This window comes from Pan troglodytes, chromosome 5 (genome assembly GCF_028858775.2).
Source record: "Pan troglodytes isolate AG18354 chromosome 5, NHGRI_mPanTro3-v2.0_pri, whole genome shotgun sequence".
In the NCBI taxonomy this organism is placed as follows: Eukaryota; Metazoa; Chordata; class Mammalia; order Primates; family Hominidae; genus Pan; species Pan troglodytes.
The window spans coordinates 140,816,390-140,843,856 of NC_072403.2; the positions used below are offsets into that span (position 1 = coordinate 140,816,390).

Below are 27,467 nucleotides of genomic sequence, written 5' to 3' on the forward strand. Positions count from 1 at the left end.
AAGTGTTTAAAAAATAGTATGTGAATATATTTCGGTTGTAAAAAATTCAAAGGAAGCTTTATACCCATTAGGATGGCTGCCATAATTTTAAAAACGGAAGGTAGAAATTGGTGAGGATGTGAAGGAATTAGAAGCCTTATGCATTGTTGATGGGAATATAAAATGGTGTGACAACCATGGAAAACAGTATGGAGGGTCCTTAAAACATTACAAATAGAATTGCAATAGGATCCAACAATTCCACTTCTGGGAATATGCCCCAAATGATTAAAAGCAGGGTCCTGAAAAGATATTTATACATCTCTGTCATAGTAGCATTATTTACAATGGCCAAAAGGTGGGAGAAACCTGGCTGTTGACAGACGAATAGATAAATAAAATGTTGTGCATGTATACGATGGAACATTATTCCATCTGTAAAAGAGAGGAAATTCTGACACATGCTACCATATGAATGGACCTTGAGGACATTCTGCTAAGTGAAATATACCAGTCACAAAAAGACAAATGCTGTTATGATTCTACTTACCTAGAGTAGTCAGAATCATGGAGACAGAAAGTATAATGGTGATTACTAGCGGCTGCAGGGAGAGAGGAATAGGGAGTTATTATTTAATGAGTACCGAGTTTCAGTTTTGCAAGATGAAAAGCATTCTGGATGTGAATGGTGTTGATGGTTGTACAACAATGTGAAGGTACTAATACTACTGAACTGTATACTTAAAAATGGTTACAATGATGAATTTTATGTTATGTGTATTTTACAATACTTTAAAATAATTCAAAAGTAACATCCTCACTCCCAGTGCTCTATACAGAGAAAACCAATGTCTTTATTCTTTAGTTCTGCGTTTACATAGACACAAATTCTCACATAGCAATATATGGTTTATTCTTTGATTCATTTTTTTTTTCACATAAATGCTATCTTAATGCATATCTTGTTCTGCATGTTCAACAATGTCTCAGTCTTGCCATGAGAAACGGAGCAGGGAAACTTTCTGGGCCTAAACTGAATAGGCCATTTTATTCTCTTCTCTGCCACATTCTTTGTGGTTCTGTCTCCACTGGACTGGGACTCTCCATTGGTCCTTTACCAATGAGCCATTCTATTCTCATGAAATATTCATGAGAATATTTCACCAGATCTAGGATTCCTACATATTACTTCTAACATTTCCATATTTCTTTGCCTAAAATTTTCCATTCTATTTGAAAGTTGTGTGCCTTTTTTCTTTTTCTTTTTATCACCTACATGGGGAGGTAGAGTGTTGGCTTTCAAAGGTGAAATTGCATCTTTCCACAACTCTGAGTTTTCTTAGTTTTAAGTCTGTTCTTGACTTCTTTTAAAAAAAACTCTTTGGTCATGGTGGCAATAGAGGTTAGAGTATGAATACCAACTCCTCTCGTTTAGGCCTCTGTTCTTTAGATATGGTCATTTTACCGCTTCAAGGATCAGAACATATCATATCCCAAATTTATAATCCCCAGAGGTAACTCAGATATGTATAATTCTTTAATAACAATCTGATTTGTTCTCAATATTTAAAGTGAACCCAAGATGAAGAGTTGGAAAGGAAACTTTTAAAACTCTAATGCTTATTAGCCTCTCAAACTGCTGACAGCTCAAATCTTCTGTCTCTTTGGCAACATATAAAAATCCAGAATAACAGTTAAATATTCCACAGCTAACTATTATTTAATACTAATATTATGTCTTGGTTAATGGAAGATACCATAGACCACATTTTGAATATTTGTGTTCCTTTTTAATATTGGTAATCCTCCTTCTGAGATAAATTCAGGAAATCTGACCTTTCTCCTCAGCCCTTTTGAAATAAAGACCACTTTTCCAATTAGGAATATCTAATGTAGTGTTAAAGCTCAGAGTTGAAAAGATGTTTTAGTATTCACCAGATATAACGTTGTAGTATTATTGGTAAGATTGTGAAACAAATTCCAGTACACTTCAGCTCTGCTAACAAAGATGAAATAGAGAATAAAGTAGGTGTATGCTGAATCTTATTAAGGTTGACATCCAGTTTGAATACATTCATCCTCTGAGGTATAGTTTTGGGTATAAACCATCGAGCAAGCACAAAACAGTGAAGCTGAGAGCTGCAGAACATAGAGATCTGGTGGATTCTAAAGGACTGAGAATGATCGATGGCTACTGAAATGAAGTGTGAAATGGTATCCATAGCTGATATTTGTCTTTAACTGATAAAATGGCTAAAGCATTTCCTGATCAACACACCACTCTCCCTCCTCTCTTCTCATTCCTCTAGAACAGTGGCCTTCAAACTCTTTTCTTGATAACAAATGCACTTAAATTGGAGAATATCTCTCTTTCTAACACACACATAACAAAAATGTCATGAGATGTCTTAAATACTTAGACATTTTACATTCAGTGTACTCCAATATTTCTATTTTATATTCTTTTTTAAATACTGGTTTTGACCTATTAAATGGACTTCAAGAAATTTTTCAGTCTCATCTAGGCACACAGATTTAAATATTACTTCTATGTTAGTGACCTCTTCTGTGAGTAAGCTCCGTCTTTAACTTTCTATCTCCTTTGGATATCCTTATTCGCATATTCCTTCCAGAACTTACAACTTAACGTGGCTTAAACTTAACAGCTAAACATTCGCCCTCTGAAGTATCCCATTCTTTCCACAGTCCTCACCCAACTCCATCAAGTTATTTTCCTCCTGTTTCCAAATTTCTGCTGAGGGTCCCATCAGTCTTCCAGGTGTAAACCATTAGATTCCTACTAGATCCCTATCTTTCTTCCTGTTATTATATCAGTGAGCAAGGTCTTGATTCTATTTCATTTTTTGTCACAATTAATTATTATTAATAGAAAATAAACACTTATTCCAGTTTCAAAGTTGTTATAATTGAAGTTGCTAATTTTAAAAAATGAATTTTAAATAATCACCTAATAATCCTTCTTTGACTAAGACAATGAAATGTGGCTTTAAAAAAAGTAATCAGCACCATTTGCTTATAGGTCTTTCAGAATTTGTTCTTAAAGTTTCTGGAACTTTCCTCTCTGTAAAGTACAGGAAATACTGAGCTACACTGGAAAGCCTCTCTGGGACAGGCAATGGGGAGTTAAGCAGTCATCATAAAGGAATCAATGTACATTCAGCAGTCATCATAAAGGAATCAATGTAGTGACTTGGACTACACAACAATTCCTCCTCCTCTACGGTAGCTCAAGAGAGACATGCTTCTAAGCACAGAGGTATGAGGAGTCTCAGACTGTTATTTGCTGTTAGAATTGGTCTCCCCATCTAATAACAGTAAATCTCTGGCACAGATGCTATTGGTCCTTAATGTCCTGTGATTTTAGGAAATAGTTTGGATTTAGTTTAATTTATTCAGAAATCAAACATGTTTAATTAGGTTCACTGCTCTGGCAGAGTAAGGGTATGCTGGTTTAGTATCTTTATAATATATGTATAATGAGTAGGTAAATCATAGTCTTAAATCATACTTAGAATACTATATTATTTAAACCAATATCTATTTCAACAAAATGTTTATAAATAAAAACAGCTGATGAAACTAAATCCAAAGGTATGACAAAGAGGACTCAGCTCTATGTTGCTTAAAGAACTTTAAAAAGCATGTGCCCATAAAGCCGTTCAAGGAGAGGGAAGGAGGTCCCCTTCTCCTTATTCTTACGATAGAATTCCTATTGGGGCTGTGCCAGAAATGAGCACTTCTAAGTATTTCAGAGAAGTCCAAAGTGTTAAAAAGTCTTTTATGCAAAAGAACGTCTTTCTGAATCAGTGAATAGTAATGCTCATCAGAATTTTCTAATAACACAAAAACAAAGCCAAGTCCATACATTTGATCAGTTGTCAAAGTAATGGGAGGTGGACTATTATGTCAACCTTAGTCAGAGCTCCTGCTGGCTTCTTTCTATACACTGTTCACCAATTTGAGTAAAGTGGACTTTGTGAGAGAATAGTGTTTGATGGCCAGGACCTCTTGTGGGCATTTCTTCCTAAGTGGAATACACAACAGATAAGGGAGTAGAGGAGGTAATACAGGGAAGCTACTCATTCCAGCTTAGAAGGAGCAGAAGGAGTTAGATGAAGCCCATATATGCATTCAAGAAGCCAATGGTATCCTCTAGCTGTGGATAGTGGCTAATGTGGTCATCCAGAATCCACACTGTGGACCGCAGCAGCGTTTTCCCGTACAGATCCAAAAACTCTGGATAGGGATTTACAGGATCCAATGGCTGGTAGATAAAATGAATGGGGATAGTTACAGAGGCAAGAGCTCCCACCCAGCGCCTTCTGAGCTTCTTCCTCTGATTGATGTACTGTAAGAGACCGTCAATGGCTAAGTTCCCGTCATTGATGCGGATCCCTGCCCACATGTCCCACAGCTCACTCTCACAGAGCCAAGTACACGGCCCAAAGACTGGGGTGAGACCTCGAGAGAATACAAAGAAGTTCATCAGTCGTGTGAGGATGGGTGATAGCACACCTTCATCTTTGAGTAGCTTTTGGAGAAGGAGTGGACGGTGAGTCTCAGGAAAGATACCTCCATTTGACAGACAGACTCTTTATGGTATGCCGACCAGATCGATTCTGCTTGTACCTGTAGAGAAACTCCTGAGCGACAATTATCTCCATAGTCATGAGACTGGATCCTGCAGTTCTGGAGCCCCAGATGCCGCAAAAGCGCTTCCACGATGCTGACCTGCTCAGATATGGAATAGTGATGTGGTCTCGGTTTGTCACTGAAGCCAACGCCTAAGAAATCAAGGGCAATCACCCGATGAAACCTCAAGGTCAGACCTTCCCAATTCTTGTACCAATCGTAGCTGGATATTGGAAAACGTGTAAAACCACAACTGTCTCCTGACTTCCAACCACACCCACAGAGTCTTGGTAGAAGATACGCAGTCCCTTGTAAGTGAAAAACTTGCCTGAAGACTTCCACGAGTGAAGATCAGGTGACAGCTGAGTGTATGGGATGTGCAGGTACGCAGCAAGCAGGAGCACGGCCCACAGCCACACCTGGACCCCCCACTCCCTCATCCTGCGGAGGCGATCTTTGCGCACGGCAGCGTTATCCCACGCTGCCAGCCTCAGCGTTGCAGAGCACGGGGCGCCGTGGCGCCCGCAGCCCTGCAGGGCCGGCCGGCAGCGGGGTCTCAATCAGCAGCCCACAGCCCGCACAGGGCGGCGCCGCGCCCGGCAGCTACAGCCACTCTGACGTGCACGGCGGCACTGCGTTTGCTAGGCGCGACTGCCACAAGGGAAGTGCCCGGGTGTGCTGGTTGCCGTGGCCTCTATTTCTAAAGTATTTCTTATATTTTCCTATTTCTTTTCATTCCTGCTGCTTACACCCTCATTGACTGAACTATTGCAACCGCCTCTTGAGGTGATTGAAATATTCATAGATATTCCAGTTATTCTCCTTTTGGGCATATAGTAGGATTACATTTGCTCACCCCTGAAATTAGGCATAGACACCGTCAATGAAATGTGAACAGAACTGACATGCTTTACTCTTAGATTGAGTACGAGTTTTACAAGCCAGTGCATAATTCGCCATGCTATAGAGACAGATGATCTTCCAGATGGATGCCTGAGTGTAGAATATATAGATCAGTTCCCCCCACCCTTCACACATGGGCCCAAAATGTACACGGAGCAGGAGCAAGAAATACACGTCCTTGCTATCTTTGTTAGTTTAATCCACAGAGACTTTGGAGTCTGCAGTTATACAGCATCCTAGCCTGTCCTGACTGATATGATCCCTTAACTGATTTTTCTACTCAAAGTCTCTTCTCCCTCCGATTATTCTACATCACTATCATATTAATCTTTCTGAAATAGAACTCTAATTATATAAATTCCTTATGAAAATCTTTGAATATTTCCCTGTTATCTTCACTGGCTTTCAAGACCATCACAGTGTGCATCTCAACTTCCTTTTAAAACACCCACGGTTTCCCTACATGTACACACACACTTTCTAACACGTTCGCTTTTCTGTTCCTATGATTCTAAGATGCTCTCTGCTAGTCCTGTCTAAGTGCTACCTATTCTTAAGTAACAGTTCAAATGCCAGTATCTCTATGAGGCTTTTTCTGGATCTCTGCAAAAAAAAGGGACAAGAAACACCTTCCTCCCAAAGGAACAAAGAATGGCAATTACTTATAAGTAAGCCAGATTTTAGCAATTGGACCATTTTTGTCTTAAATATAACTAACCTGTCTCTATAGCTTACAAGGTATTCATAAATTCTTCAAACAAAAGAAATTTATCATAAAGGATACAGGTAAAAGTTCTGTGAAATTGTTTAAAAAATAACTAAATAAATGAATTCCCAAATGATTTTGAGTCTTTATTGTAGTTCTTATCACACTTTGCAGTGGCCATTTCTAGCACTTTTCAGGCAATAAATGGTCTTCTTTCACTTCCATATTATTGAAAATTCTTTTGCATAATGCCTAGCAAATATCTTAATGTTGAATATCTGAATGAATGAAATTAAGGTTACATTTTATTTTAAAACTACCGCTTTTTTCTTCAGAAATCACAACGAGGCAAATGTTGCCAATAAAATAGTTATTAAGTTAAAAAACATAAATATCTGAGAAATGAACTGAGAAAAGGAGAAATCCTTACAGGACATGAATGGTACAGGAGAATAGTACATATCAAAGGGTGAACTCTGGGTCACAGCTTGTGGGATCAGGCAAGAACATGTCTAGTCATAGTCTTTCAAATAATCTTATTAAAAATTATTTTTTCTAAGATCCACTTTTACTCTTTTCTCTGACTAATTTTATTTAGCTTTCAAGCATTTCTTTGTGACTTCAGTTTTGACTTCAGTTTTTAAACAATTTAAACAAATAAAAATTACATTACAGAATTGTTACTTTTAAACTCTTACTTTCCACTGGGACTGTTATTGTAAAATCTGTCCTTATTCTTTTAATTTAACTCCATTATTTTGTTTTAAATGTAATGATTGTTCATTATATTTTTCTCCAACTGCTTTAAAAGCACCAATCCTTCGTTGCTGTATGTGTATCAAAGTCCATAAATATTCTTTGACATTATCCTAGCCTTGAATAATAAAAGGAAAAAAACCTCTCACAACTTTTTATTCTATAAAATAGTATTAAAATATGCCCCTATTTTTACTGTAAATGTAATCTTCACAGCAACAGTCAAGAGAACAAGACTGAGTCATTCTTCATCACACATTGCAAGGGCTATGTCTCCTCTGTTGTGAGCCCTGCAGCAATATTCTCACAAGTGGAGCTCTGGGTCATTGACTGCACTTTTGCTAATAAGAAATCTTCAGTAGGAGTGACTGGGCCTTATGCAAATCTCTCCAGTAATTTCTTCCACTAGTACCGCCTTAGAGCCTCAGAATCAGTCACTCAACAAGTGTTTACTGAAAGCTTACTGATACCCAGACCTTAAACTGTTACCAAACAGAATACCAGATATGGGATATAATTCCAGCCTGAAGAGTTTATGCTCAAGACAAGACTTACATATATTACAGAGAAGCGTAACAGAGCAAATGATTAAGTTCTAAATTTCACTGTACACCCTAAAAAAAAAGGAGAAATTGATATGGAACATGAATAGTATAGGAAAGTGGTCCTTAGGGAGACCAGACATGAGAGGGTGAGCTCTAGGTGACCATCTGTAGGATCAGGAAAGAACATATCTAGTCCTGGAGTTAAGATTTCTATTTTTTCTAGATTTATAGAGGTATAATTGACAATTAAAAATTGTATATATTCTAGATATGCATGATCATTTAATATACATATACATTGTGAAATGATTACCACAACCAAATTAATTAATATGTATATCACCTCACATAGTTATCACTTTGTGTGTGCGTGTTTGTTTATGCATGGAGGACATTTAAGATCTGTGTTTGGAAAATTCCAAGTAAACAGTACAATATTATTAACTATAGTTACTATTCTGTACATTAGATCCCTAGAACTTATTCATCTTATAACTGAAACTGTGTACCCTTTGACCCAAACCTCTCATTTACCCCAATTCCTGGCAACCACCATTCATTCCACCATTCTACTCTCTGCTTCTATGAGTTCAACTTTTTAGATTCCACATGTGAGTGAGATCATACTGTATTTGTTTTTCTATGTGTGGCTTATCTCACCTAGCACAATGCCCTTCAGGCTTATCCATGTCATTGCAAATAGCAGGATTTCCTTCTCTTTTATGGCTGAATAATATTCCTCTATCTCCCTGTCTCCCACTCTTTCTGTGTGTGTGTGTGTGTGTGTGTGTCTGTGTGTCTGTGTATGTGTGTATACTATATTTACTTTATCCATTCATTCACTGATGGATACTTAGGCCATTTATTTATCTTGACTGTTGTGAATGATGCTGCTATGAACATGTGGTTGCAGATATCTCCTTGAGATACTGATATCACCTTTTAAAATATATAGCTAGAAATGGGATTGCTGGGTCATATTGTAGTACTATTTTCATTTTTTGAAGAATCTCTATGCTTTATGCTGTTTTCCATAGCGGCTATGCCTATTTACATTCCCACCAAAAGTGTAGAAGGGTTTCTTTTTCTCTGTTTCCTCACCAACATGTGTTATCTTTTGTCTTTTATATAATAGCCATGCTAATAGGTATGAGGTGATATCTCACTGTGGTTTTGATTTGTATTTCCCTGATGATTAATGATGTTGAACACTTTTTAATATACCTGTTGGCCATTTGTATGTCTCTTTTTGGAAACATGTCTATTTTTTAGATATGTTTAGGTCCTTTGTCCATTTTGAAATTGGCTTATTTTGTGTTTTCTTACTATTGAGTTGTATGAATTCCTTATATATTTTGAATATTAACTCCTGATCATATATATGGTTTGCCAATATATTATCCCATACCACAACTTGCCTTTTTATTTTGTTGATTGTATCCTCTGCTGTAGAAGTTTTTAGTTTGCTGCAGTTACACTTCTTTGTTTTTGCTTTCATTGCCTGTGCTTCGGGTGTCATACCCCAAAAATCATGACCAAGACTGATGGCAAGGAGCCTTTTCTTTATATTTATTTTAGAAGCTTTATGGTTTCAGATCATACATTTCAGTCTTGAATCCATTTTCAGTTGATTTTTGTATATGGAATAAGATAAACATCCAAAATCATTCTTTTGCATGTGGATATCTAGTTTCCCCAATATAGTTTATTGAAAAGACTATTTGTTCCCCATTGTGTAGTTTTAATGGCCTAGTCAAAGATTAGTTGGCCATATATTTGTGGGTTTATTTCTGGGCTATTCCGTTTCATTGGTCTATATGTCTGTTTTTATAGCACTATCACACTCTTTTGATTACCATGGCTTTCTAATATAGTTTGAAATCAGGACCCATGATGCTTCTGGCTTTGTCCTTCTTTCTTAAGATTGCTTTGGATATTTTGGGTCATTTGTGATTTCATTTGAATTTTAATTATTAAAATTCTTATTCTTTTTATTAGAACTGTTTTTTCTACATTTTCTTTCTTTTTTTCTTTCGTTTTTTTCTGAGGCGGAATTTCCCTCTTTTCACTCAAGGTGGAGTGCAATGGTGCAATCTCAGCTCACTGCAACCTCCATCTCCTGGGTTCAAGTGATTCTCCTGCCTCAGCCTCCTGAGTAGCTGAGATTACAGGTGCACACCACCATGCCCAGCTAATTTTATTTTTTGTATTTCTTAGTAGAGATGGGGTTTTGCTATGTTGGACAGGCTGGTCTCAAACTCCTGACCTCAGGTAATCCGCCCACCTCAGCCTCCCAAAGTGCTGGGATTACAGGCATAAGCCACTACACCCGGCCATTTTTTCTACATTTTCTAAAAAATTGCCATTGAAATGTTGAGTGACTGCATTGACTCTGTAGATCATTTTGGGTAATGTGGACATTTTAACAATATTAGTTCTTCCAATTCATGAACACAGAAAGTCTTTCCATTTATTTGTGTTGTCTTCCATTTCTTTCTTCAATGTCTTATAGTTTTCAGTGTACAGATCTTTCACCTCCGTGGTTAAATTTATTCATATATATTTCATTATTTTTGACGCTATTGCTTTGGTTTCTTATTATTATTATACTTTGAGTTCTAGGGTACATGTGCACAATGTGCAGGTTTGTTACATAGGTATACATGTGCCATGTTGGTTTGCCGCACCTGTCAACTCATCATTTACATTAGGTATTTCTCCTAATGCTATCCCTCCCTCAGCCCCACACCCCCCCCCAACAGACCCCAGTGTGTAATGTTCCCCTCCCTGTGTCCATGTGTTCTCATTGTTCAAATCCCACTTATGAGTGAGAACACACACTGTTTGGTTTTCTGTCCTTGTGATATTTTGCTGAGAATGATGGTTTCCAGCTTCATCCATGTCCCTGCAAAGGACATAAACTCATCTTTTTTATGACTGTGTAGTATTCCATGGTGTATATGTGCCACATTTTCTTTATCCAGTCTATTACTGATGGACATTTGGGTTGGTTCCAAGTCTTCGCTATTGTGAATAGTGCTGCAGTAAACATACGTGTACATGTGTCTTTATAGTAGCATGATTTATAATCCTTTGGGTACTTAATTCTTTTTTGGATAATTTGTTGTTAATATAGATGCACGACTGATTTTCGTATGTTGATTTCATATCCTGCAACTTTATTGAATTTCTTTATTAGCTTCTAATAGCACTTTAGATGGAGTTTAGGGTTTCCTTCATATAAGATCATGTCATCTGCAAACAGAGACAATTTACCTTCTTCCTTTCCAATTTAGATGAATGTTATATCTTTTTCTTGCCGAATTGCTCTGGCTAGGACTCATAGTACTATGTTGATTGGGAGTGGTAAGACTGGGCACCTGATAAGGTTAGGCTTTATGTCCCCACCCAAATCTCATCTTCAGTTGTAACCCTCATCATCCCCATAATCCCCAAATGTCAAAGGAAACCAGATGAAGGTAATTGAATCATTGAGGCCAGTTTCCCCGATGCTTTTCTTGTGATAGTGAGTGAGTTCTCATGAGCTCTGATAGTTTTATAAGGGGCTCTTCCCCCTTCGCTTGGCACTTCTTCTTCCTGCCGCCTTGTGAAGAAGGTGCCTTGCTTCCCCTTGGCCTTCTGCCACGGTTGTAAGCTTCCTGAGGTCTCCCCAGCCCTGCTGAACTGTGATTCAAATAAAACTTTTTCCTTTATAAATCACCCAGTTTCGGGCAGTTCTTTATAGCCTTGTGAAAACGACTAATACAGCACCTTTGTCTTATTCCTAATCTCAGAAAAGCTTTCAACTTTTCACTATTCAGTATGCTATCAGCTGTAGACTTGTCATATATGTCCTTTGTTATGTTCAGATACATTTTTCTATACCTAATTTGTTGGGAGCTTTTATCATGACAGGATGTTGAATTTTGTCAAATGCTTTTTCTGCATCTGAGATGATAATATGATTTTTATTCTTTATTCTGTGAAAGTGGTATACAGTAGTCCCCCTTTATGCATGGGGGATACATTCCAGGACCCCCAGAGTATGTCTGAAACTGCAGATTGTACTGACACCTACATATAGTATGCTTTTTATTCTATGTATATACCTATGAAAAAGTTTAATTTATGTTAGGCATAGCAAGAGATTAACAATAGAGCAATTATAAAAATATACTATAATAAGAGTTATGTGAATGTCGTCTCTCTCACTCCCCCTCAAAATATCTTATTGTATTATACTCATCTTTCTCCTTGTGATGATGTGAGATGATAAGAGGCCACCATGATTAGATGAAATATGGTGAACGACATAGGCATTGTAACATAAAGTTAGGTTATTATTGATTTTCTGATGATGCATCAGAAGGAAGACCATCTGCTTTGAGCGACCCTTGATTATTGAGCTATGACAATGTTGATGGTTGGATGCCAGGTGCATATGATGTCAATGTCCAACAGGTCGGTTGTGATACAGTTTGGATACCCTAGAAAAAGGAATGGTTCATCTCCTGGGTGGGAGGAAACAGGACAGTGTAAGATTTAATCCTGCTACTCAAAATGCACAATTCAAAACTTATGAATTGTTTTTCTGAAATTTTCCATTTAATATTTTCAGACCATGATTGAGTACAGGTAACTGAAACCATGGAAAGTGAAACAAAGCATAAGTGAGACTACTATATCACATTTATCGCCTCATGTATGTTGAATTATCCATTTATTCCAAGGATAAATCCCTCTTAATCATGGTGAATGTTCCTTTTGATATGCCATTGAATTTGATTTGCTAGTATTTTTTTGAGGATTTTTATATCTGGTCTTCAGAGATATTGGCCTGTAATTATCTTTATTTGTAGTGTCCTTATCTGGGTTAGCATTGTATAATAGTGACCTCATATAATGAGATTGGAAGTGTTCCCTCCAAGTGTCTGGTCTTGAACTTTTCTTTATTGGGAGATTTTTTTTTCTGATTTATTCTCCTTACTCATTATCAGGTACTCATTACCCAAATTTGTTCAGATTTTCTATTTCTTCATCATTCAGTCTTGGTCGATTCTATGTGTCTAGCCTTTATCAACTTCTTGCAGGTTATTGTATTTATTGGTGTATAATTGTTCATAGCAGTCTCTATGATCCTTTTTTATTTCTGTTGCAATGTCTCCTCTTTAATTTATAATTTTATTTAGTTGAATCCTCATTCCTTTTTTCTTAGTTTGGCTGAAGGTTTGTCAATTTTGTTTATCTTTAAAAAAACAATTCTTATATTGATCTTTTCTATTCACTTTCTAGTCACAATTTCATTTATTTATGCTCTAATATGTATTATTCCCTTCCCTTTTCTATCTTTGTCTTAGTTTTTTTTTCCTATTTCCTTGAGGTGTAAAGTTAAGTTGTTCATTTGAGATCTTTTTTTTTTAATATAGGCATTTATCAATGTGAACTTCCCTCTTAGAACATCTTTTGCTGCATCCCAGAAGTTTTGGTGTGTTGTATTGTTATTTTCATTTGTCTCAAGATACTTTTGATTTCTCTTTGGATTTCTTCTTTGACCCATTGGTCATTTTGGAGTGTATTGCTTACTTTCCATATATCTGTGCTGGGATTAATATTTCTGACTTTTTAGCCAGGCTGCCTGTATTCTAATTACAACTTCACCACTTACAAGGTATTTAGCTTTAGGTAAGCCATTTAAACTCTCAGTGCCTCAGTCCCCTTATCTGTAAACATGAGTAATACAGTGATATTAATAATAATAATAAGAGTATCTACCTCCCTGACTGATTGTGAAGATGAAATGAAATAGTCAGTAGAAAGTAGTTAGAATAGTTCACAGCATACAGTACTTATTATTTTTATGTATAACTAATGTTTTATGAGGTCCTTAGAGTGCTAGACACTGTTTGCATGAATTATTTTATATGATCTCACCACAACCTTATAAAAAAGTTTTTATTGTCCGATGTTTTAGACGGAGTAGTTATAGGAGTTAGTTTCAGCCACCAGTTGTATATAGAGAAGCTGCTAGGCAAACATAAGATTTTTTTAAATCTAGCACAAGAACCTGAACTTTACCACATCTGTCTCCCCTGTTGACTATCAATTCAATGCCTAGATCCCATGAGGGAAGGGTCAAAGCATTTGATGTTAAAATGTACTTCTCAGAGGATGTCCTTCGGAGAAGTATTCTTTCTCTTACTTATGTTTTGTTAATTTTTGCTTGGTTTTGATTGTTTGTAGACATCAGTTTGTAATCAGAAATGAAGGGAAGGTTCTGGGAGTACCAACATTTAAGAGTGACCAAAAGAATGGAAGCCAGCAAAAGGGATAGAATTCTATCATCTTGACTCCCAAACCTACTCCATGTTGATAGTCTTAATCTTAGTTAATGATCCCTGCTGCTTGATCCAAAAACCTAACAATGACTTCACTCATTTCCCTCCTTCTGCACTGTTGTTACCTTTTCAGAGACAAAACTTCAATACTTTCCACTTAGACTTTCACTACTGACTTCTAACTCATCCTTTTGCTTTCTCTTATTTTGAACAGTTATTCAGCTTACCCTAAGTCCAGAGTGAATTTCCAAAAAATCAAAGGTTCTGCAACTTTTCATTTCTCTTCAATTCCAACTCAGGTTCACACGTTTATCACCTAGTGTAGAAGGGCTTTCCTCCACAGTTTTGCTTGGCAAACTCCTTTTCATCCTTCAAGACTCAACAAAATTGTTGCCTTTTCATGAAAAAGGATACTCTTCCATCCTTCTGATATTAATAATTTTTTGTTCTTGTGTACATGATAGACTTTGTCATAATGTATTACAGTTTATCCTGGAGGAAAGCACCACAAGACCAAGAGTTTCCTTTTTTTTTTTTCATCTCAATGCTTGATACATAGTAGCCATTTGATAAGTACATGTTGAATGAAAGCATGAATTTATAACATATATACCTTCACTTGACTTGGAGTTTCATAAGGAATGCAACAGCTTCCAATTCATTTACTTTCTTTTTGCTTAACAAAGTATCTGACACATAGTACAAAAGTTAAACATTATAAATAAAAGATTAATTGCACAGATATTTTTAAAGGAGACAGAAAAGATTTTAATATCCAGGAATTCCACCCAACGATGAAAGACCTATAGGCAGTTACAAGTAGGTAAGCAGAGTCCAAAATGTAGGACCATTTTCAATGGCAGAGAGGAATAGGAGAGTCAATAAGAAGCAAATGCTCAAGGAGCTTGAGTAGAGACTGGAATAGGCATCTCTTTATTATCTTATTGGCTGATTTATACTTCTTGTAAAATAATTAGCTTAAGCTAATTATCTAAGGAACAAGAATCTCTCCTAGGCAGATTCAGTTGCCTTTCCTGGTTCTCCCTGAGTGCTCTGAGTAAGCCCCACCATTGCCTTCTAGAAAAACTTTCTTTCTTCTTTCTTGCCCACTCCCACTTGATCCCTTCATGGCATCCAGAATGATGATCCAAAAGTTTGGTTCCAAATGTGATGCAAAAGTTTACAGTGGTCTACCATGGTTACTTTACAAAAAAAGACCAAAAATGTTCTGCCATTCTTGCTCATCATGATTTTGCCTCAATTTTTCAAGTTATGTTTTGTTCATAATGGATTTTTTTTTTGGTTTTCTGAATGTGTTCTGTTCCTTCTACTGCCTTAAAAAGCCCTTATCGCTGAGTCTTCCTACTACTTCCCTCACCTCCACTTACCCTACTGAATTTTCAAACTGCAAGTCAAATATTACTTCCTTAGGGGAATCTCATCAGACTGTCTCCCTGGACCACCACACCCACCCAACAACTAGATCACATCCCTTTATTAGGGGTACTATGTTTTCAGTATAATTGCAATTATAATTATTGACCCATTGAATGAGTTGATTCATGTCCCTTCCTTCTTTATTATAAGCTTTAAGAGGGCAAAAACTATTTCTGTTTTTCTTACCATCTTTCCCTCTTTAGTGCTTCCACATTGTCTGGTACATTGCAGACATCTAATAAATATTTGTCAGAAGGAATAAATATTAGTGAGAGAATAAATGGGTAATGCATTCATGAGTGAATAAGGATTATATCATATTTTTGTGGTAAATATTTTGTTTACCTCCAATGACTGAAACAAAGAGTTCCATATCCTGAAATATGACCTGAAAGCCATGGAATGAAAGGTTTGATAAGGCTGGACGTGGTGGCTCACACCTGTGATCCCAGCATTTCTAGAGGCCAGGGTGAGAGAATCGCTTGAGCTCAGAAGTTCAAGGCCAGCCTGGGTAGCACAATACCTTGTCTCTACAAAAAAAGAAACAAAATTAGTTGAGCATGGTGGTACACACCTGTAGTCCCACCTACTCCAAAGGCTGAAGTGGGAGGATTGCATGAGCCCAGGAGTTCCAGGCTGCAGCGTGCTGAGATCATGCCACTGTGCTCCAGGCTGGGTGACAGAGCAAGAGCCTGTCCCCCCCAAAATTTTTTTTAAATAAGAAAGTTTTAATAAGCAGAATATTAGTTTAATTATGAATGAGAAGAGATGTATAGCATTTGTAGGGGTACAGAACCATGTATTCCATAAAGGAAGAAGTTAAGAGCAATGATGTGGAATAACCATGGGGCTTTTAAGAGCTTGTCTGAGAAGAGGGTATTCTTTGGTCAATAGTTGAAAAAATAAAATAAGGCTTGCTGGAGTGGAGCAAGTCAATGGAAAGCCTTCACAGTTAGGTGGAGCATTTACACTAAATGACTTTATTTCGAACATTCAACAAACACTGACTGATTGTCTATTGGTTACCAGCCATATAATGTTAGGTGCTGGGGAAATAGAAGTAAGTAGAATGAGGTGGGGGAGGTTCACTGTGGCTCTTGGAAAGGAAAATACATAATCAAAGTTAGAAGGGTCAATCTGAAGGCTTTTGAAAAATGAATCTGCGATAGGGAGGATGTTTGTTGAATGAGTGAATCAATCAATCCAATTAATTCAATAAACTAATCATGATTTTAATGAGTATTCTATGAACCCTCACTTAGTTTGATTACCTTGACTGTGACATTTAACTTTGTATTTCACTACTTCTTTGCTTCTCTTACATTCAGTTAAAAATATTTTTAAAATACAATTTTCAAGGTTCAGAAACAAAAAAAATGACATTCTGGAAAAAATAGATGTGCTTAGAACTAAAAAATAAAAATAATGGAGATGGTAAATATATAAGAAATATGATGATGATTTTCATTAACAAGATACACCATTAAATATATTCTCACGTGATCCAAAGTAATTTCGTTCTCTGTGCCCAGCGAGTTGGTATCTACTGATGGTGGTTTTTCAAATGCACTGTGCAGTTAGAGGTCATCACTGAGACCTCAATAATAGACCTCCATCACTGAGAAGTTCAGAGGTAGAAGATGCAGGGGGACAATGTTGGCCTGCATTAATCTTAGCTTGAAAAGAGGATCTTTAGATAACACTATCTAAATTTAGCTGTGTTCAAAATGCTCCACCACAAAAGAGCAGCAAAAAGCAATCTCATTAAAACAAGCTCAGAAAACAATTCCAAGATATATGAGTAAAAGCAAACTAAACAACGGAAGCATAAATAGTATGACCTTCTCTTGACTTCTATTTGCACAGCTCTACTTATTCAAGCTCTGTTTCGGACATTAAGCTTTTTTCATAGCCATAACTTTCGTGTTTTTTCCATCATCCTGTCTATTGTATTTCCCCTTTTATCTTTTATTGAGTTCTTTTAGGAGAAATTTGAAAAAAAATCTCTATAAATGGAGGTTTTTTACTCAAGAGCTTTTAAAATAACAGTACATCACCAGATCATTTTTAAAAAGTGTTCTATTGTAGTTAAGTGAATATTTATTGAAATTTTTCTCGTCTTCCCATTGAAGACTACAGAAATCTCTTTCTTCCAGTTGAGCTCAAAAGGAAAAGCAAAAAAGATGGACAGAATCCAGAAATGCTGAATAAATTAGTGTCCTTTTTATTTACTTTTTAAAAACTATGAATTGGCTCATTTAAATAGATTCTAAAAGTATTTGTATGTGGGTCTGAACACTGTTGTCATGGAGATTAAAACATTTTTGTTGTTGTTGTGTACAGTGGAGATGGCAGTTTTCTTCTAGTTGATGCTTCTGTAGAATAAAAAAAAAAGTTTAGCTGAGAAAGGTAGGTCTTAATGGAATTGTTAATATGTAGTCTTATTTTGGATGACATTTTAAAATCACTTACGTATTTAATCTGTGAATTGTAGAGCATGCTGGGAAGTTATCAATTCCATTGGTACCTGCCTCAGTTGCAGTTCAGCCTTAAGTACTTACCAAAGGGAACTCATTTGGGGTGGCAGGGGTAACCGAAAAGTGTGGGAGCTGAGGTATTGTTTGAGAGCCTGTGGGCAGTGTGACTGCTCCAATCGTAGTCTCAGTGAGGAAGAGCACCATCTGTGCAAGATTTTCTCAGATGTCCTCTATGAGACTTTCATTGTCATCAGTTCTATGTGCTCTCAAATCATTGCTTCTTCTTCTTTATTTTGCACATAAGCTATAAGCTATTTTTTAAGACATATAGGTTTTATTTCTGTGTGATCAAAAACTATGTCTCGGGCAACTTCTACTTTTTGGAATTAACAATTATTTTCTTTGTGGTCTTGTGTGTGTGTGTGTATATATATATAAACACATACGCACAAGAAGACTGTCTCTCTGTATATATACATACACGCACATATAAATACACAGAGAGAGTGTGTGTGTATATATACACAGAGAGAGAGAGAGAGAGAGAGAGAGAGTCAGTCTTGCTCTGTTAACCAGCTGGGGTGCTGTGGTGCAATTATGGCTCACTGGAGCCTCCACCTCCCAGACTCAAGCAATTCTCATGCTTCAGCCTTCTGAGTGGCTGGGACTCCCAGCATGCACCACCACACCCAGTTAGTTATTGTACTTTTTTTTTTTGAAGAGACAGGGTTTTGCTGTGTTGCCCAAGCTGATCTTGAACTCCTGGACCTCCAGCAATTCTCCTGACTTGGCTTCTCAATATGCTGAAATTATAGGCGTAAGCCACCTTGCCTGACCATCGTCCATATATTTTTGAAAATGACCTAGGAACAATGAGACTTTTTGAAGTTTTTCCGTTTGCTAACTTATCAGAGAAAACTAGTGGAAATAATATCAAAAAGAAATAATCAAATGCTACCCATGGATAATGTGCAAGAAAACACAGCAAAATTATTTGGCACAGATGAAGAAGAGAAGAAAAATGTCTGCTTTGTGAGAATACCATAGTAGGTCCTTCAGACAGGAGGTACTTTATTAAGAAGGAGCAATTCTCATTAATAAAGATTTAGAGAGATCACTTATAAGATGTATTTATGGCAGCAAGCTCATTTGGTACATGTATGTATGAGGGAATCAAGATCTGAAAAGATTTTCATCGGTTAGAGTGATACGTCTGTTATGATGCAATTAATTGTGATATACTGTCTACTGGAGATTTGTTCTCCAAAACCTGACAATCTAATACTTTGTAGGAACTAATGTGTATAATCTTAGGGGGCTTAGTGGACAGAAAGTTCATTAGCCGTTGGTACTGTGATAGAGGAAAAAGCAAATGGGACCTTAAACAATATGAATGGACATGGTTTCTCAAAGAATAGTCTATGGTTCACCTGAGCACACATCACAAAGGATGCTGACAATGCACAGTTAAGGTACCCCACCTAGATTAAATGAATTAATTTTGGACTTGGGTTTAGATATTTACATTTTTATCAGGACTTCTTATGTTCACCCCAAAGTTTGCAAAATGCTCATCTAAAATAAGAAAGATGATAGGCCTGATCCATCTTCTGTTTACTAGGTTAAATCTGGGAAAATATAAACCTCAGGTGCCAGACTTCAGAGGGATATAGAAAAACAATTACTTTTTGCATTAGTCCATTCTTGCATTGCTAAAATCCTAAAGACTGGATAATTTCTAAAGAAAAGATGATTAAGGCGGGATGCGGTGGCTCACGCCTGTAATCCCAGGATTTTGGGAGGCCGAGGTGAGCAGATCACGATGTCAGGAGTTCAAGACCAGTCTGGCCAACATGGTGAAACCTCGTCTCTGCTAAAAGTAGAAAAAAAAAAGAAGAAAGAAAGAAAAGACGATTAAGTGGTTCTAGATTCTACAGGCTGTACAGGAAGCACAACAGCATCTGCCTCTGGGGAGGCCTCAGGAAGCTTCCAATCATGGCAGAAGGTTAAGGGGGAGCAGGCATGCCACACTGCATAAACAGGAGCAAGAGAGAGTGGGAAGGTGCTACATACTTTAAAATGACCTCATGAGAACTCACTATCATGAGGACAATTCCAAGGGGGATGGTGCTAAACCACTTATGAGAAATCAGCCCCTATTATCCAATCATCTCCCACCAGGCCCCTCCCCTAACATTGGAGATTACATTTCAATATGAGATTTGGGTAGGATCACACATCCTATATCACTTTTGGAGAAAGAATGGAGGTAGCTCTGAAGGTTTGTTACATCACGGCATTTGAGGAATGGCTGGGGTGATGGCAAATATCATATAGAAGAGCAGGCTTAGAAAAGATATACCAGTTGTTTTCAAATATCTGAGAAAATATCAGTAAGAAGAAGTATAGTCATGAGTGTGCCTCACTTGCCTAAACATTTTGATTAAAAATGCATTTTAGTAGATTTAATTATGCCTTTTTCCTCTGGTGACCATCTGTTAAAAATTTTAAAACCTTGACCTATGAAAAAATTTGTCAGTAAGATGCATTTGTTGTACCGAACTTCTCAGTTCTGACTTTTTAATCAGTGTAGTTGCCATTGGACTCACCCACCAGCTTGCCTGCTAATCCATCTGATCTGTGTCACTCAAATACAGCAGGCAGTGAAGAACAGCTGCTTTTTCTTATTTCATTCTCCTTCTATCTGTCATAAAATCCAGGTACCAATAACTAGGGATAAGCGTTTTACCAAGAGCAGTTATTTCAATAGCTTGAACTTAAATACCAGATTAATTTTCACAGAATAAAAATAATGTTTAGTATAAGTTTTAATAATGGCATGTAGATGAAATATTTGAACTTGGTGACTTTTAAGTTGTGGTTGCTTTTTAAATGACTTCTCTGTTTGAGGACTTTGTGTATACACATTTCCTATCACATTTGTGGTAGGAAGATTCTAAGATGACCCTCAAGATTCACAACCTCTGGGGTACACATCCTATATGATCCCCTCCTGTTGAGTGTGATTGGAGCCTGTGAATATGATGGGACATCATTCCCATGATTAGGTAACATTTTACAACAAAGTAGAAGATATAATTCGGATATAACTCAGGTCGCTAAATTAGTTTTCTTCAAGCTACTCAAAAGGAAGATTATCCTGAGGGCACCCAACTTAATCAAGTGAACTCCTAAAAGAGTGTCTAGTTCTCAGAGAGCTTTTCCTGCTCTTGAAGAAGCAAACAATCATGTTGTGAGAAGGCCACACAGCAAGAGGCTTAGGAGGCCTCTAGAAGCTGAGAGCAGCACTGGATTGATAATCAGCAAGAAAGCACAGCTGAGCTAACATGAAGGCTGCAGTCTCTCTAGGTCGACAGGAACTGTGATTATCAATGAATGTTGTTTTAAGTCACTACGTTTGTGATAATTTATTATACAGTAATAAAAACCAAATACAAAAGATTAAAAAGAAATCTAAGTTGAAGATATCTTAAACCGAATTGCATTTAATACACCTAACCTACTGAACATCATAGTTTAGCCTAGCCTACCTTTAACATACTCAGAACACTCACATTAGCCCACAGTTGGACAAAATTACCTGGCAACACAGTACACTGTGGAATATTGTTGGTTGACCCTCATGAACATGTGGTGGACTGGGATCCTCAGCTTGCTGCCCCTGCCCAGCATCACAGAAAGAAATGTGCTTCATATCACTAGCCTGGAAAAATATCAAAATTCAAAATTTGAAGTATGATTTATATTGACTATGTGTTGCTTTGGCACTATCACAAAATCGAAAAATACCAAGTTCAACCGTCATAAATTGATGACTATCTGTACCACCAAATAGCCCATTACTCAAATCCTCAACTTTTTCTCTTTAATGTATGTGACCTCTATTTATATAGTCAATACTTCTTGATTTGAAAAAGGATTGGATGATAATAGAAGTGAAAAGTTTGAATGATTATACTCATTTTTTTTTCTTTATCTATAAACCAGTGCCCAGTTGGAACATTTCCATATTTTAGTTCTAAGGTTGTAAATTGCTGAAAGTTTAGGTTTTCTTATTGATGATTCTCTGCTAACATTTGATAAGTAGGTCTCATTGAATATCACAATTAATCTATTTAAGAAGGTTGAGAGATATACTGTTAAACCAAAGGAAAAATGGTAAATGAAATTACAATGTATATTTTTCCCCTAATTCATGGGCATTGAATATTAACTTAGTGGTCTGCACTTGTAGCTTGTTAATTGTTTGACATCTAGCTGAAAAGTAAAGTGTTATATCACAGATAGCTTTTCTAATTGCAAACACATCACCCTGTTTATTCATTGGTTCACTAAGCCTTAATTAGGTATCTATCCTGTACCAAATGGTATGCCAGGGGTGAGGATACAAAGATAGAATAGAACTTTTTAGTACAATGTGAAGAAAGAAACATAAAGAAATAAGACTGCTGAAGTATTTTAACTACCAGGTTTGCACATTGACTTCTTTATGCTTCATTTGGATTTTCTGAGGCTTTAACGTTTTCCATTTTTAAGACTAAGCTCAAGGGTCAACTCTTTCATGAAAATTAATTGCTATTTATGTTTCCATCAATAAGAAGAGTGAAATAAACAATGAAATCTAATGACATTGAAAAGTGCTTTCAATGTACTGTTGAGTGGGAAAAGCCACATTTTTAACTTGTATATTCAGTGTGATCCCAATTTTATAATTTTACTCTCAATCCATATATGTGAATATAATACATAGGAAAGAGGTTGGAAGTAATTCAATCATGAGGTTAACAAGTTTTATCTCAGATGAGATTGTGTGTGATTTTTAAAAATTATATTTATTCTACCTAATAAGCATTTATTACTTTTATAACCTGAGAGATAAACATTATTGAAAAAGAAGAGCATGGATTTAAAGCGAGGATGTGAGACTGTGGTTGTTACATATTTTTTTGGTTTGTACCTTGGTTAGGAAGGCAAAGAGGGATAGAGATTGTGGGACATAGAGGGAGACGCAGGCCTGAGGACAGTTACAGTGTTATAAAGGGAGAGGCTTAAGTATCATTATAATATGAGCAGAAATTGCAAAGAGTGAGAAGCTAAAATGGAAGGGAGACGATAAATAGCTCAGCAAGGTTTTTAGGGAAGCAGAAATGACTCAGATTTGAAATATAGGTGACAGAATTAGCCCTAAGGAGGAGAAAGAAAAGATCTTTTGAGACTATAAGAAAGGAGGTGAGAGTTGATGTAGCCATAAAAAATACAGAGATGAAAGGGTGGGGAGTTAAAAGAGCCTGTGTATGTAGCCTAAATTCTTGCTATGAACTAGAAAGCCAGGTCATTAGCCGAAATTGATAATGGGATAGGGTGGTCTTGGGGAGGTTAAGGCTAGAAAAATCCAAGCAAAGCAGGTAACAAGAGGACTTGATTCCAGACTGTGAACAGATTTGAGGCAGGGTCAGAAAGCCACCCTGAAATTTCAGTGCTATAAACCTGTAGTGGGAACTCTATAGGAATACTAATTTCTCCCTTCATCAACAAAGATATTATACTGGTCCTGTGAAGAGGCTTAGTCACTTCCCAGTTTATGTATTTCAAGATTATATTCCTAAAACACAAAAGTTTTTCAGTTTGTTCCCTAACCTGACCCCAGTCTACCTGTTTCCATCCAAGACTATCACTACCACTTCTAAACCACCTCCGGCCACACAAAAAACACACACTATGCTTGAGTCATTCCAAATTACACACCTTCCTCTAAACATTAGTGTGAAATTAGGACATTTGGGAAATGTGATTGATATGATTTGCATGTTTGCCCCCTTCAAATCGCATGTTGAAATGGTATTCCCAGTATTGGACGTGGGGACTGGTGGGAGGTGATTGGATCATGGGGACAGATCCCTCATGAATGGTGTAGCACCATCCCCTTGGTGATAAGTGAGTTCTCCCTTAGTTCCCATGAGATCTGGTTGTTTAAAAGAAATTGGGATCTCCCCCTGTTCTCTCTTGCTCCCACTCCCTCCATGTGACATGCGTGCTCCAGCTTTATCTTCTGCCATGACTGGAAGCTTCCTGAGGCCCTCACCAGAATCAGATGTCTGCACCATGCTTCCTGTACAGCCTGCAGAACAGAGAACCAATTAAATATCTTTTCTTTATAAATTACCCAGCCTCAGATGTTTCTTAAAAGCAGTGCAAAAAATGGCTTAACACTGTGATATTTGGTATTTTCTAGTCCATTAGTGCACATCCCCCCGATGTAGGATAAATATGGTATGAATATTTGAATATTTTTATGAGTAATAATTAAGTATATTGAATTATCACAACTCCAGTGAGATAAGTCTAATTTTAATATCATTAGAAAGGTGAAGAAGACAAGACCAGCGAGGGCTACTAATTTCTCAAGGACACGCTCATCCTCATGTGAGAGCTGGAACTCAAAACCAGACCTTGACTTTGTCAAAATGCACTTTTGGTTCCCAATCTGATATTAGGTGCAGATTCTTCTCTTCTTTAACCAAGGGCCAAATAATACAGCCTCCCACCCCACCCTGCCCCAGCTCTCCTTTTAGAACCAAACTGTTGCTCTCTCACTTTAGTGAGGTGGAAGGAAGACTATTTCAAATTGACTGATGAATTAACCCTATCGAAGGTCAGAAAAATGTTAGATAACTTAAGGGGGAAAAAAAGAAAATAAATATCAAAATGTGGAAATGTTTGAAAAAGAAAGACAAGAAGGATAGGGGAAAATAGAGAAGAATAGAGAGAGAAAGGAAGAAAGAAAGGAAGAGAGAAGGGAAGGAAGGAGAATGTTTGATGAGCTTATGAAGGATGTCTCTTTGCAACTGAGTGTGAATTTAGATGGGATTACATAACATGAAACAAAATGAAAAGAAGAAAAAACAGATACATTCAGTGATTTAAAAATGGGGCAATTCTTTCTGTTTTTATTTCACAAGTCTTTTGTAACTTATTTTAGAGTTTTAAAACTTTGTGGACATATTTAAAATGTTCAATTTTCACTAAAACAATCACATTTTTAAACATAAGGGCATATATTTGGTGTGACAACCTAACATTTGCCACCAAGTGTTAAAGATGAACCAGTTTTAATTTTAACTAGACGATTTGAAACTTTTTTGATATACTTGAGAATTTGGGACTACCAAAAAACCCCTAAATATGATCCTTTATATTTTTTATTACTTCTAAAATATTTTGATTCTAAACAAATATATGTAAATATTATGTGGAGAATTTAGATACTAAAAATTTAAGTAAAATATTGTTTAAGTACTTACAATATGCCTGGGACTGTACATGATGCTAAAAGTAGCCAGATGGAATGGTTACTGACTTCGAGTGGCGTCTTTTTGGAACAGAGGGCAGAAATGAATAAATCTGAGATAACATGATGTGAGCTTGTTCCATACTGGTGAATGGGGCACTCAGAGAAAAGAGTGTGTGCAACTGCAGGTGGGGAGAAGCTTTGGGTTTGGCACTCCAGGAAGATATGTTCAAAGCAGAAGGGTAAAGGGCACTGATTGTTCAAGAAAAGTGAGTAGTCTGGAAAGGGTCATTATTTCAGAAGCAACATACCAAGAAGGAGGCAGGAAAAGAGAAGACAAAACAGCAGCATGGAAGATGGGTGAGGAGCCAGGCCACGTGGGTAGAACTTGAGTATCATAATATTTCTCCATCTAAATTCTACTAGGACTAGAAGCCTTATGGACATTTTATTTACTCTACAAAGTGCCCACGTCAGTGACAGATAAAGAGTCAACATCTGGGAGTAGCTTAGGTGGGTTCCACATGGCCCAGGATTGAACCTCTTTCTCTCACTTCTTAGCTGTTTGACCTCAGTCAAGTTATGTCACCTCTCATGCCTCTGTTTTCTTGTCTGTAAATTGGGAATAATAAGGTAATAATAAGTATTGTGAGGATTATATATACATGTATATAATAATACATCATATATAACATTAATATTAACACACATATATAATCTGCACATATGTTTATTATGTATGCCCATATATATATTACATTATATATTCATGTATACATATACATGTAAGGTGCTTAACAGAGTCCCTGGTACCAAATAAGCACTGAATCAACATTAACTATTATTATTTGGTTTATCTGAAACATTCAAATGGTATAGCACTAAGGCCATGTAAAAATATCATGTATTTCAACTATTGAAACTTTTTCAGATTTTTGGGTATCCAGGATAGAGAAGGGGAGGAAGGATCTAGTCACATAATATTTGAGAGTCAGCAAATTCTTTCAACAATAATGTGATTGTATTTGTCTGTGTGAGGTTTCTATGATGGTCATTTTCATGGAGCCAGTCAAGCATTGACTTTGAAATTAGGCAGATATGAATTTGAAAAGTAGTGTTCCCTCTACTAGCCGTTTGACCTTGTACAAGTGACTTTAACTCATTTTTTATTATTAAAAAAATAGGGATTTTTCTTTGTAAGATTTTTCAAGAGGATTCAATGTGGTAACAGGTATAAGTGCCTGTTAGAGGGCCTGTCATAGATAAATCCTCAATGAAGGGTAACTGTTACTAAAAGGAAAATATAAGGGGAGATATGACACTACTTCCAAATAAAAACCCTGGTTCAATATTGGAGCATGGGGACCCCCTTTAAGAGAAGCATCCTCCCAGCATAATGTCCAAAATGAAAATATTTCATTTGTAAGCATAAGAAAGGAGTCATTTTAAGTGAAATGGCCGACTTATCAAGCCAATCCACTGAACTGTAGCTTGGAGTCTGAGTTACAAAGTAATCTATAGTGATCTGAGGGAGTAATACAAACACCAAGCTAATGACTGTAGAATAAATTCTACTGATATTTGCAGTCTAGTGTCATCAAGGCTAATTCTCCTTTAAAGAGGCAAAAGCTTCTTATTGTCCCCAAAGCTGTTGATATAGTATGTAACTCAGCATGTCACAGAAATGTTGTTTATCCACTTTGGCTATTTTGTTTAAAAAAAACTTTTCTACCCTTTTTATTTATTTATTTTTAAATTTCTATATTTCATAAGTAAACCAAGCCGCAACACTCGGCATTTCAGGCCAGGTATGGTGGCTCACACCTGTAATCACAGCACTTTGGGAGGCTTGTGCAGGAGGATCGCTTTAGGCCAGGAGTTTGAGGCTAATCTGTGCAACATGGGGAGACCCTGCCTCTAGAGAAAATGAAAAATAATTAGGCAGGCATAGTGGCACATGTCTGTAGTCCCTGATACTCGAGAGGCTGAGGTGGGAGAATTGCTTGAGTCCAGGAGTTTGAGGCTGCAGTGAGCCATGATCTTGCCACTGTGCTCCAGCCTGGGCAATGGAGCAAGACCCTGTCTTGAAAAAAGAAAACAAAAACAAACCATTTCAAATTCAAACATATTTTTCTGAATTAAAAAAGAAAAAATACTTTCTTTAAGTATATGAAAAAGCAAATATCTTTCCTAGAGTATATTACATTTTAACAGCTCTTGAAAATTCAGTTAAGTGGTCTAGTGCTTGTGGTAGTCTGGATGTTAGCTAACAAGAATAAAAATTAATTCCATACGTTATCAACAGCAAAGAATTTTGGAGCAGCTACCATAAATAAGAAACTGCTTTAGATGCTGGAGATCTAAATT

At 36.8% G+C, this 27,467-nt stretch overlaps 1 protein-coding gene and 1 pseudogene across 4 annotated transcripts in view; one reads left to right on the forward strand and one right to left on the reverse strand.

Annotated features, from left to right (window-relative positions):
• LAMA2 (laminin subunit alpha 2) overlaps positions 1-27,467 on the forward strand; it is a 634,923-nt gene that overhangs the window by 41,908 nt on the left and 565,548 nt on the right. The gene's annotated exons all lie outside the window — the stretch shown is intronic.
• Positions 4,037-5,151, reverse strand: LOC129144321 (mesoderm-specific transcript homolog protein-like; annotated as a pseudogene).